We start from the raw sequence: 7,666 nt of genomic DNA, 5'->3' as shown, positions 1-7,666 counted from the left end.
TCTAACAATTTGATAATTTCTTTAAAAAGCAAACAAACAGTTTAACAGGCAATGACTTTATGACTCAGTGATTTCACTCCTGGGCATTTACAGCAGAGTAATTTTTAAAAACCACTTTAATTCAAAAACTTTACACAAATATTCAGAACAGCTTTATTTTTAATAACCCCAAGCTGGAAACAACCCAGACATTTTTGAAGGGGTGAATAAGTTTAAACAAAATGTATTACATTCATGCAATGAAGCACTACTTAGCAACAAAAAGAAACAAGTTATTGATATAGACAACAACTTCCATAAATTTTCGGAGAATTATGCTGAGTAAATAAATCTGACCACAAAAGATTATATGATGTAGAATTTCCCTTGTAGAACATTATTGAAGTGACAAAATTATGAGAATGGAGGAAAGATTAGCGGTTATCAAGGGTTAAAGATGAGGTGAAAAAGAGGAAAATAGATGTGGCTAGGAAAGAACAACATGAGGGATTCCGTGGTAATGGAAATATTCTGTATGTTGACTATTATCAATCTCCACATATTGGTTATGATATTGTACTATACTTTTGCAATATGTTACCACTGGGAGAACTGAGATAAGGTTACAAGAAATCTCTCTATATTATTTCTTATAACTGTAAGTAAATCTACAATTATATCAAAATTTAAAGGTTATTTTAAAAAGAGAGTTCTTAAATTAATAATTCTTTCTCCCAACCTTAGAAATTAGAAAAGGAAGACTATAAACTGAGCACAAAGCAAGAAAAACAAAGAAATAATACAGATTAGAGCAGAAATCAATCAAACAGAAAATAAAACAAAAAACAATAAAGAAATTTAAAGATCCAAAGTTTGAATCTTTGAAAAGATAAACAAAATTGAGAAATACTTGGATGATGAATAATAAAAAAGGCCGGGCATGGTGGCTTACGCCTGTAGTCCCAACACTTTGGGAGGCTGAGGCGGGTGGATCACTTGAGGCCAGGAGTTCGTGAGTAGCCTGGCCAACGTGGTGAAACCCCATCTCTACTAACAATACAAAAATTAGCCAGGCATGGTGGCGGGTGCTTGTAATCCCAGCTACTCAGGAGGCTGAGGCAGAATTATTTGAACCCAGGAGGCGGAGGTTACAGTGAACCCACATCCTGCCATTGCACTCCAGCCTAGGCGACAGCAGCAAAACTCTGTCTCAAAAAAGAAAAAAAAAAAAAGAAAGAAAAAAGAGATAATGTGTTGATTACCAAAATCAGGAGCAAAGGTTACTACTATCAATCCTCCCCCATCCCATCCAAATATATGAATTATAAGGGAAATACTATGAAACACTTTGTGACCACAAATTATACAACTTATATTTAAGGTAGAAAGTCTTAAAAATATATAAATTACCACAGCTGAAATAAAAATGAATAGAAAATCTGAATAAATATGTCAAATTGCAATTAAAAGTCTTTCATAAGGAAATATACAGGACCACATGACTTCACTGGTAAGTTATTTTGCATATTCAGTGAAGAAATGATACACATACTCAGAAAATAGAAAAAGAAACTTCCCAATTCATGTTATAAGGCCTATATTCAAAAGCAAAAATGAAGAAAGAAAGAAAAAAAGAAATTTTTAAAAAGAAAAAATAAAAATTAAATTATAGATCAATGTACCTCACAGATATAGACACAAAAATCTCCAATAAAATATTATCAAACTAAATTCAACCATATATAAAAATGATTGCACTCCATGACTAAGTGAAATTAATCCCAGAAATGCAAGACTGTTTTTGTATTTTAAATACAAAATGTAATGTAATATACTATGTTATAAAATGAACTAAAATGAAATGATTATCTCAATGATGCAGGAAAAGGATTTGACAGAATCTAATGTGAATTAATAAAAAAAATAGAATGGAAATTCTTCAACCTGATAGAGGACATCAACAACAACAACAACCAAAAACACTACATTTTACAGCATAGCTAATGGTGAAAGACTGGATATTTGCCCCTCAAAATTGGTGACGTGCCAAAGATGTCTATAAAATTTACTCTCCCTAATTCTATCCAATATTGCACTGGAAGTTATAGTCAATGCAATGAAGAATACATCAATAAAGCCATCAGGAAATGGAAGTGGCTGGGCTCAATAGCTCAGGCCTGTAATCCCAGTGCCTTGGGAGGCCAAGTCAGGAGGCTTACTTGAGGCCAGGAGTTCAGAACCAGCCTGGGCAACAAAGACAGATCCTCTTCTCTATGAATTTATTTATTTTTTTAAATTAGCCAGGCATGGTGGCATTCACCTCTCAGTCCTAGGTACTCAGGACGTTGAGGCAGGAAGGTCACTTGAGCCAGGAGTTCAAGGTTGCAGTGAACTATGATTGCAAGTTACTGCACTCCAGCCTGGTAGATAGAGGAAGACACTCTATCTCTTAAAAAAATCAAGAAAATAATTATATTCACAATACTATACAAATAAACCCTTGGAAATACATTTAGCAAAATATGTGTAAGAATTGTATGCTGAAAACTAATAACCTAAGCAAATGGAAAATCATTCCATGCTCATGGATTGGGAGACCTACTATTGTTTCTCTAGTAATTCTCCCATCATAGATCTATAGATTTAATACTATTGTTACCATACATTAGCCATATTATATGAACATAAATATTTCATTTGTGAGCCTCATATCTAATTATTTGTTATTTACATATAATTATTTTAATATGAGCTCTTTGAAAAGCACTTTAAAAATGGTTCCCTGAGACCTTGGCTTTCAAGTTCTAATTAAACTATTCAATATGAACTAGAAAATTTAGTAAACAAAATGTCATCTTCTGCCTCATTATCTTTTTATTTGGAAAACTATGTTAGACTCCAAGGTATTCTCTCCTTACTTCAATGTAACCGAAGTAACCAGTTTAATTGTTCAGAACCTGACATTTATTTAATCATGCCTTCTTAGTGTTCAGGTTTATTGTCTTCAATGACTGGATGCCAATCTGCTTCCTTTTTGACTTTCCTAGGCTCGGATTCATCAGATTCTCTACTTGCGTCATTTGCAATGGAAAGACCCTCCCACAGGGTAGAGGTTATTCATTCTCTCTCTCTCTCTCTCTCTCCACCACAATTTTTGCCAAGAGCAAGTCAGGTTTTTGGTCAAGCTAGGTTTTTACTGCATGCTTTCCTTCAACTAAGTGTGAAAGAAATCTATTAAATAATATTTAATTTGGTCTCAAATGTGAACCATACTCTCCAACCTAGTATTTCTACCAAATAACCATGAACTGAAATTTACTTCATAGTTTTGACCTTCATAAATTGTTTGTTTCCCCATTTATCTCCAATTCTTATATGTTTTTAAATTATTGATATCAACTCAGGAGAAAAGAAAAAGTCTTACACCCGGCATAACAACAGGTACAATTAAAGAAGTATGTTCCTTAACATGAGAAGAATGTTAACCCATTTCAATCACAAGTATTTGATTTTTCCATGAGTAACACTATGCTATGCATTGTGGAGTTTACAGAAGAGTTGAGATATGATCCTGACTTCGTGGTATATAATTTCATTTGATAGGGCAAGGCATATGTAATACAATAAAGATATAGATGTTACTGATGTACGTGAGAGCCTTGTGGGCTGAGTTCCCTTATAGAAGTGGAGTTTGTGCAATCTTGAAAATGGGTAGCATCTGGATAAGAAAAGAATCAATCAAGTAAGAGAAATGTCCCAAAATTGCTTCCACAATGTCAGAACAGCTTCCTTCAGAAAAAGCTACATAGACATTTAAATTTAAAATTATAGCATCTTACAAACAAATACGTAAATACTATTTACTTTTATGTCTAATACATTTAGAGAAAGTATCTAAGTCAGTGTTAAAAATTCTATTTCAAATCCTCGCATGCATCTCCTTTCACTAATTAAATAATAGTGAACCGTGTTTTGAAATCATCAGACACTTCAAAATTAGTTTTCTTTTCAAATAATGCAACGTAGTAAAATGTGGACTTGCAAAGTTCTTATTTTACTGTGATTCTTCTATGAAAATAATGTAGAACTATTTAAAATTTTTCCTTAAATTTTCCACAAGTGTAAAGTAGGTAAAACACCACAAGCAATATTTGCTGAATTATTACAATGTATTACATGTCTTTTACTTAATATGAGTTATACACTGAGAACTTTTTTTTTCACAATAATTCTCTGAGATGAAGATAAAGTGGATGAAAACTTGAAGTAAAGATGTATTCACCCTACAAGACTTAATAGTGAGACTGCGCTTAACTCAAGATTGCGTTGGCCAAGGGATTAAAGAGGCAGAGGAGAAACTGCTTCCAATGTTGTTTCCCAATAAATCAATAAAACTTGTCGGGGGTTTTCATCCAAGGAGAGAGTAACACTAACCTCTATCTTCATGTATACATTTTTTCCAGGCTTTTGGAGCTTGTCAATGATTCCCAAACTTGGCTTTATATTAGACTCACCCAGAGACCCATTAAAATCCCAATGTCACCAGGCATGGTGGCTCACACCTGTAATTCAAGCTACGTGAGAGGTTGAGGCAGAAGGATCCCTCAAGCCCAGGAGTTTGAGGCTGCAATGAGCTATGATCATGCCACTGTACACTAGCCCAGGTGACAGAATGAGACCCTGTCCCCTTCTCCCCAAAAATCCTGATGTCCAGGTTATCAAATTAGAATTTTTGAAGGTAGGATTGAGGCAGTGCTACTAAAAGCAAAGACAAAAAGAAGCAAGCAAGCAAACCACTTGATTCTAATATGGAACAAGGGTTGAGAATCACCAGATAGAAAAAGAAAACAAATTCATCAATACTGATCGTCTATTACCTTTAAATAACCTAGATCTCAAGAGATCCCAATATACAAAAGCTTTGGCTAGGACCTGAGAATCTATTATAATTAGCATTTTCATTAATCTTAATATCTCACTCATATCATGCACAAAATTCAATGTAAGATGGATCACAGACCTAAATATGAATGCTAAAGCTTCTAGAAGAATACTTTGAGGAACATCGTAATGATCTTGGGTGAGATAAATAATGATTTTTTTTCTAGAGCAGAAAATGTATTAAACATAAAATAAAAATTGTGTTAATGTTTTTACTATATTAAACATATTCATTTATTCAAAAAACCTCATTACATATATAAGGAACTCCTACAACAACAGAAAAAAATAACTTAAAAAGGGGGGCAAAAAGATCGAATAGATTTTCTTCAAAGACATACAAATAGCCAAAAGGTATATGAAAAGATGTTCAACATCACTAATGATCAGAGAGATACAAATAAAAGCCAAAATATGATAACACTTACCACTCATTAGGAGAGCCATTATGAAACAAAACAAGACATAACAAGTGTTGGCAGTGATGTGGAGAAACTGGAACCCTTGTACGCTCTTGCTGGGGATGTAAATTGGTTCGGCCACTGTGGATTACAGTATGGAGGTTCCTTAGAAAAACTAAAAATAGAACCAATATATGATCCAGCAATCCTACTCTTGGGCATATGTCCAAAAGGATGGAAATCAGGATGTGGTAGAGTTACCTGCATACCCATGTTCTTTGCAGCATTACTCACAAAACAACAAAATTTGAAAACTTAAATGTCCATCAGCACATAAATGAATAAAGAAAATGTGGTGTATAAATACAATGGAATATTTTCAGCTTTAAGAGGGAAGGACATTCTGCCATCTGCAAGAACATGAATGAACCTGGAGGATATCATGATAAGCCAGTCACAGAAGGATAAATTCTGCATGATTTCACATATACGAGCTTTCTAAAATAGTCAAACTCATAGAAATAGAGAATAGAATGGTTAGGGGCAGGAGGAAGAAGGGTTGCTGTTCAACAGGTATAAAGTTTCAGTTGTGTAAGTTGCATAAGTTCTAAAGATTTTCTGTGCAACATCATGCATATACTTAACAGTGCTATATTGTACATTTAAAACCTTACTAAGAGGACAGATCACAAGTTATGTTTTTACCTCAATGAAAAATGAATAGAAATGTCACAGTTAGATAACACATTTGAAATACATAGACCTGACAAAATATTTCTATGGAAAGTAAATAAATCCTACAAATTGTTATGCAGAAGATACATCACTCAATTAGAAGTGGGCAAAAGACTTGAACGGTCAGTTCATAAAAGAAGACAGCCAACTGGGGAATCAGGATAAGAAAATGTGCTGAACATAGTTGGTCATCAGAAGAAATGAAAATAAAAACCTCAGTGAGATGTCATTACATATCCAAGAGAACTGGTAAAATTAAAATGGCTAAATACCTGGAGACCGATATGGGAGGATAGCTTGAGCCCAGGAGTCCAAGGCTGCAGTGAGCTATGATTGTGCCACTCCACTCCAGCCTGTGTGATAGCGCAAGACTCCATCTCTTAAGAAAGAAAATTGGGGACTGAATATAGCAAGTGTTGAAGAGGTTATGAAGCAAAGAAAATCTCATACATTTGTGGTGGGAGAGTAAATTTACAGCTATATTTTAAAGAAGTTTGGCAATTTCTTATAAAGTTAACCTGCACACATACCCAATGACATCATGATTCAATTTATAGGTATGTACCAAAAATAAATGAGGGTGTGTATTCACACAATAGAGACCGATATAAAATTATTCACAGCAGGTTTTTTTTGTAGGCAAAAACTGGATGTAACATCTATAAAGTGGAGAAGAGATAAATTATGATATTGACTTACAGAGTAATAATACATAGCAATACAAAATAAAATATTGACACATAAAACAGCATAGATAAATCTCCAAAACATCATGTTGAGTAAAATAGGTCTGACACAAAAGCATAAAATCTATATGATTCCAGACAAATTTGACCAGTGGTTATCGACTGGAATAAAGCAGCACAACATTTTCTGTGGTAGTGAAACTGTTCTTTATCTTGATATGGCTGGTGTGAATATGAGTGCAGAAATACATAAAGTTAAGGTACACATGTTAAATTTGTTCATTTTATGAAATATAAATTTAGCCTTGGTAATGCACCTCCAAAATTTTTTATTAAGGTTATAATTAAATTTATATTTTTCTTTATAAAAATGAGTGATGTATCACATTATATTTGAATATTTTTCTAATAGAAGACCTTATGGCTTAAAATTAAGTATTCTGTTTAATACTTATCATAAATTTATAATTTAATAAGTGATTTATAACTGCACAATAACATTACAACAATTTTATGTTTAGGTGAAATTGTCTTTATTTTAAATTTAAGTAGTACAGCAACTTTACATGGCTTACCTAAACCACACAATTATTAAGTGATATAATTGGGACTCTAATCCAGGGCTGTTTCTAAGTAATATGTTCATTTTTCTTCAAATTGATAACTTGAATACATCTTTTGAAAAAATTTTTATTAATTTTTTTAATTTAATTAATTAAGATACTTTCAACTTATTGAAGATTATGTGGTTCTTATAACACTTGATGGGTTAAAGTCATACTTTTGACTTCTATTATTTATGTGATTTTATGTGATCTTGGCCATTCAGCCTTTTTTTGGTAAAAAGGGAATGATAATATCTCTCAAGAGTATTGCAAGATTTAAATGAAATTAAATGCGTTGAAAGCTTCTGTAAGAAATGTA

The 7,666-nt window shown here is 33.0% G+C and overlaps 1 protein-coding gene across 1 annotated transcript in view; it reads left to right on the top strand.

The window, feature by feature from the left end:
- Positions 1-7,666, top strand: part of LOC134807045 (SH3 domain-binding protein 1-like) — a 29,436-nt gene that overhangs the window by 2,441 nt on the left and 19,329 nt on the right. The window lies entirely within an intron of this gene.

The sequence above is a fragment of the Pan troglodytes genome, chromosome 8 (assembly GCF_028858775.2).
Source record: "Pan troglodytes isolate AG18354 chromosome 8, NHGRI_mPanTro3-v2.0_pri, whole genome shotgun sequence".
NCBI classification, from domain to species: Eukaryota; Metazoa; Chordata; class Mammalia; order Primates; family Hominidae; genus Pan; species Pan troglodytes.
The sequence above is the reverse complement of the archived record's forward strand: the minus strand, read 5'-3'. Positions and strand labels throughout refer to the sequence as shown.